We start from the raw sequence: 5,749 nt of genomic DNA, 5'->3' as shown, positions 1-5,749 counted from the left end.
TGCAGCGGATTAGCATATGTGGTTACCACCCACACATACTGGGATGCCCCAATGCAGTGGATTAGCATATGTGGTTACCACCCACACATACTGGGATGCCCCAATGCAGCGGATTAGCATATGCGATCACTACTCACACACACTCAGGGATATTGTTGGTGTTTTGAGAACAGCACCTAAAATCTACACTACAGGTTTAAAGCTCAAAGCACTTTGGTGTGACCTGTACTGTATTTATTTGTACTAGGAACCGAACCCAGGCTCTTGCACACGCAAGGCAAGCGCTGCTCTGCCAAGCCTCACCACAGTCCTCTCATTTGCCTTTGATTTCGAGGGCGGGTGCGTGGAGTGGGCCCGCATCAGGACACTTATAGACTCAGAAGCACAGAGTCGCCTTAGTGTCCCCTGGGCTTTGCTGTGGTGCAGAAGCTATCTAAACACTGAGGGATGGAGGAGATAAAAAACAAATCAGACCTAACTTAGATTTTTTTCTCTCTCTCTACTTTCACTACCTTTCAGTGTCTGGTCAAAAGTACACGCCAACAATGTGCTTGCCCAGGGAGTAGATAAAGGCATGCGTCTTTGTGTGTCTGCATCTCTCTTCACCCTGCCTTCCCTTTCTTTCTCCTTTGTCTTATTTCAAAGCGCCAGAACGCAGGTCAAACATCTGCAGAAGGGTTTCTTCTGCTGTTTTGTCTTTATTTCTCTTAGAACAGGCTGTAAAGCCTTAATACGCTCATAAATTCAGGGTCTTCGTCACACCGAATGTGTGTTTTTGTTTAATGTCTGTGTTTACAGTCCAGGTGAAAGAGGAAGGGCTGGTGGGATGAGGAGGTCACGGTGGCCCCTTGGCAGGCTCAGCCCTGGGATTTAATGAGGGAAGGGAGGCGCCAAAGGGCTCAAGGAATTAATCCAGACAAAGCCTGGGTTTCCGTGTGGGCTGCGGGTACAACACAAAGAGTCCCAGGATCAGAGTGTGAATAAAGGATGCTCATTGTGGAGCAACGCAACCTCAGGGGTGACTCCTGTGTAGGCCAGCCAACCCATCCTGTGCTTGCCTCGCACTGGCCTCAGGTGGTCGTGTGGCTTCTGAGCCCTCCCTCCCATCCCTTCATCCATCCTCCTCCTCCAGTGCGGGCATCGGATCCGATCCTGCAGTGTGGGCCCCAGGACTTAGGTGAACATGATTCAGTTCACACAGACGCCTCTGAAAGCGCCTTGCCACCTCATGGTCTGCCCTAGTGATGGGTCTCTGCCACTTATTCTTTGTGAGGAGTTGCCGAGGCTCCTGGGCTGAGCTCACTGCATAATAAGGGAGAACCCACAAACAGCATCCAAATTAAATATTTATCCTGATCTTTCATGGCCCTACTTACGCAAGGGGCAGCTATTGTGATGCTAATTAGTTTTGCCAGCATATAGTTCCTGGCAATAAAAGGTCTGTGCATAATTAGTTTGTATGAAAAAAAACCCAACCCTGGTAAATATTAAATATTTAATAATGAATATTTAATAACTCAAAATAACTACCTATCTATCGCACTTGGCCAGAAAAATCTACAATCCTGAACTCTGAGAAAACCAACTCTATAATAAACAATTCACACAAGCAGCATCTGCCCACTGCATTTCTTTATCCAGGGAAAGCAGAGCTCTGGCCCTTTGGGGCTCAGCATGTATGGATACCTGCGTGGCCTCTCCCACTCTGAGTCCGGTCACATGTACCACAAATGAGGAAGGGTGCTGCAGCTCCCGGCAGACAGCAGGTGTAGGTGTCGCAGCACAAGGCTCCTCTGTCTCGTTTTCACTCTTGTCTCCTTGAGATGGGAAATGTGTCCTACTAGGAGCCTCATGAATGACAATTTTGAGTAAATGCTTGTACGCCTCTGTTACAGAGCCGGGCTTCTCGACCGTCATTATTAGCTCATTGGTGAGTTACGTTGTTGCTGTGACTGAATGTCTGGTAACAAACAACTCAAAGGGGTTGATGAATTTATCTTTGCTCTGGGTTTTAGGTGATAAGGTCCACCAGAGTGGTGGAGGCAGGACTGTGGCAGCTCTTTGCAGCAGGAACAGGCAGTAGTCCTTTACTCCTACCTCAGTAGACCAGAGAGCAGAAAGAGACAGAGGGTAGAAGCTTGCAAAGATAGAACGGTTTTAAAGTTCTGAGACCCTAATGTGCAGGATGGTGCCGCCAAGGTGCATCTTCTCTCCTCGGTTCGTTTCCTCCACAAAATCCATCACGAGGGGGCTGGAGACATGGCTCAGTGGTTAAGAGCACTGACTACTCTTCCTGAGGTCCTGAGTTCAATTCCCAGCCACCACATCTGCAATGGGATCATGTGTAATGACCTCTTCTGGTGTCTGAAGACAGTGACAATGTACTCCTATACATAAAACAAATAAATCTTAAAAAAAAAAAAAATTCCATCACTGTCTCACTGGCTGAGAGGAAGGGCCAACATCTCTGAAGTGGTTGGGATGAGAGGCTCGTGCTGCGGTAAAGAGTGGGTGGGTACAGGGGACACTGAGGGGATCAGTGGGTGCGGGGGGGGGGCCTAAGAGGCTCCTTCCTGGCCACCACATGCTCCATGGAGGAAAGGAAAGCTCAGGTCGCTCGCAGTGGCCAGTACCTCATGCAGGTTTGCATGGAAAGAGTGGATGTCCCAGGAGGAAGAAGAAAGAGAGGAAGTCCCATGAGAAGGGTTGAGGAAAGTCTCCTTTTCAGAAAGTTGGAGCAGTGCTGTTGACCTAAGGCAAGCTAGACTCCAGAGAGGTGTGCAAAGATGAGCCACACCACTTTATTAACACCTAAAGCAGATGCCCACTGAATACGCCGGAGATGAGGAAATGGTGCAGCTCCAGAGGCATGGCCACAGACATGGGGGCAGCCAATGGCGTGGCCAGGCCAGCGTGTGAAAAATCCTAGCTCACTTGTCTGCATCCTGTTCTCTGGAGTCTTTCCCAACCCCACCTCCCATCACTAGGAATCGCAACACCAGCCTCTGAGTAGAAACTAAGAGGGTCAATAGCTTTCTTTTTTCAGGGATATTGAGTGTGAAGCCTGGGACCTGACTGGGGCCTATGAGTAGGCGGAGTCATTTCAGGACAGTTAAGGCTGTAACCCCTGTGTCACTGCCACACTTGGAAATCCAGATGGTTCAGATGTTACTAGGAGAGCTAAGATGCAGGTTTACTAAAGAGGGTTGGGCCCCAATCCTCTTTGTCTGCATCCTTGCAAGCAAAAAGCTGTGTGAAGACCGACCCTGGGAGAAGCCATGTGGCGGGAACAGAGTAAAGCTTTTCTGGGTTCTAGGAAGCTGGAAGAGGGTCAGAGAACTACCCTGCTATTTGATGGTAGTGTTTTCTGCTGACCTATGTCTTCACACTCTAGTCCCCTGCACCGGGACAGAGTCGGTATCTGCTGCTGGAAGCCACTTAACCTGATAGCACTTGGTTACAGATCTCCAGGAGAACAGAGTCATACAAATCGTGTGCTCTAAGTCTTGAATCTCACAAAAAAAAAAAAAAAAAAAGAACAATGACTATCTTGTTTGAAACTATTATGAATATTGAAGCTAGGCCTCCAGTAAGTGGCTGCTCCTTGGTTCATCTTTTATACCTCAGCTGGGATGAGGTAGTTCTCACCAGTTTCTTCTTCCTCAAACCACCGGACTTTTTCTCCTCTTTAGGCACCAAGCCCGGCTTGGCTCACTCTCCTCCTTCAAAACACAACAGCAACTCTCACAGACTCCATTCTTGGCTTGAGTGATCCCTGCTCTACTTCCAGCATAGATTTGAGGCAGCTTCTCATCAAAGCATGGCTGCAACTTTTTATACATGCCAAAGACACTGGCAGTTGGAAGACACGCCCGTAAAGCATGTGACGATATACGGTTATGCGGCCGTGTGTGCCTGAAGGGCGGTAAATTTTTGTGACTTCTAGATGAAGCTGTATCTTCCTAATACCGGCTGACAGGTTATTCTGTTTATTTATTTCATCAATTTTGTTCTTTTGTTTTCCTGGCGCCTCCTCAGACTGACAGACCGATCACGGTCTGATATGGATGGTGAATCTTCCACTCTCCCGTGGGGGACTTACAGAAGAACGGATGGAAGGGGTCGGGCAGCAGCTGGGGGCTCTCTATTGTCTCTTATCTTCGGGCACCCCTCTGGTTGATTGGCTGCAGGTCTTGCATTAGTCTCCTCTCAGAATGCAGGGGGCATGCTCAGCTGCCTTGGGGGTCTTTTGTAGCACTCCCTCTGTAAAGCAAGCTGACAACTGAAGGTTTTTTCAAGGCAGCAAAGGCGTGTCCCTTTGTAACCTTTTCCCACCAGTGCCTTCAAGGCCAAGTCCTGGACAGTGGTTGGAGGTCATCTTGCTGTCCTTTGCTTTACTGTTCAGTGACGGGATCACACAGAGCCTTAAGTCAGTGCTTGGCAAATTGTTTTCGTCCTAGTCATTCTGGGATCCCTTTAGTGCTTTTCTAGGAGTTTCTAGGAGACCCCTGACATCCTTTGGGTCACACAGCTATGGACAAGCTATCCTGATCTTGCTTCTGTGCTTTTCTTGGCTGCCAGTCAGTCACTATGGCTGGCTGTTCTTGACTTCCAAGGACAGATTCTAAACAGAGTATAGAGTCAGTCTCTGCCCTACTAGTTGGGGGTCCCAGAGTGTTCAGGGAAGACCAGTGGCCTCTCACACACTGACTGCTCGTTCCGTAGGCAGAGTCCTACCCGTGTGAACTTTTCCTCAGACCTTAAAAATTCCCTCGCGAAGGGGGGTTGGAAGGTTCCAAATCCCGTGGAGTGCACAGGGACTTAGAAGACTCACGAAGGCCTTGGGTGAGACTATGTAAGTACTATGCCACGGGGGAGATTCGTGGGTGGTGGGGCTGCCTGCAAGCTGGGCAGGAATCTCCAGCAGTGTAGCTTTCTTCAGTTGTCTGTGTTGGGGTGGAACTTCTGGTAGTGTAGCAACTCGACTCACACATGCTCCTGTAAGTGACCCCCAATAAACGCACTGACCCGTCTGGATGGAATCTTCTGTCTGTTGTTTCCCCTCTGTAGAGTAAACAGACTTCTCAGGAAAATATCCCTACCCTCCCTTGTGGAAGACAGCGCCCGCTGTAACCACTATGTTTTCACCAGCAGGATCCCCAGAGAGATCGCTCACGGTTTCAGATTAAGGAAGGATAACAGAAAGGAATGCTGGGAGCAGAGCACTTGTCTGCCACAAAGGGAGAAAGCCGTGGTAAGGAGCTGGGGAGCTCGGCCTTAGCACCATCTTCCTCAAATCGCCTGCACCGCTAGAGCAGAGTAGCGGAGGAAGCGGATGTGCAGGCTGAGGCGCAAGAGAAGAAAGCTGAGGCAGCGGTCCAAGCAAAATCAGCCTGTGCACCCACGCAGCCTGCAGGAGCGGAAGTAAGGGATGCTGGGGGCCGGGACGCCGGAACAAGCTGTTGGACTGTATGCTGCTGCCGGTAATAAGTCTCGGTGGACCTGGAATGTCATCTCGCCGAGATCACCTGGGAAACTGACTGCCTTTCTTACAACCCAAATAGTCCCGCAGGCCCTCCGCCCTGTACCTTTGGCATTCTGGACTAGTTCTGTTCACACTTGTGTCCAAGTGTAACACGTGTACAATAAATCCTCTTCTTCTCAGCTGAAGAATAAAAAAGAAAACAGAGGGGGAAGAGAGAAGAAGGAAGAAGAAGGAAGGAGAGGAGGAGGAGGAGGAGGAGGAGGA

At 49.5% G+C, this 5,749-nt stretch overlaps 1 pseudogene; it reads left to right on the top strand.

Moving 5' to 3' along the window:
• Positions 1-5,749, top strand: part of LOC110336943 — a 27,686-nt pseudogene that overhangs the window by 21,677 nt on the left and 260 nt on the right.

The sequence above is a fragment of the Mus pahari genome, chromosome 19 (genome assembly GCF_900095145.1).
Source record: "Mus pahari chromosome 19, PAHARI_EIJ_v1.1, whole genome shotgun sequence".
Taxonomy (NCBI): domain Eukaryota; kingdom Metazoa; phylum Chordata; class Mammalia; order Rodentia; family Muridae; genus Mus; species Mus pahari.
This window is presented reverse-complemented; position numbering and strand designations above follow the sequence as displayed.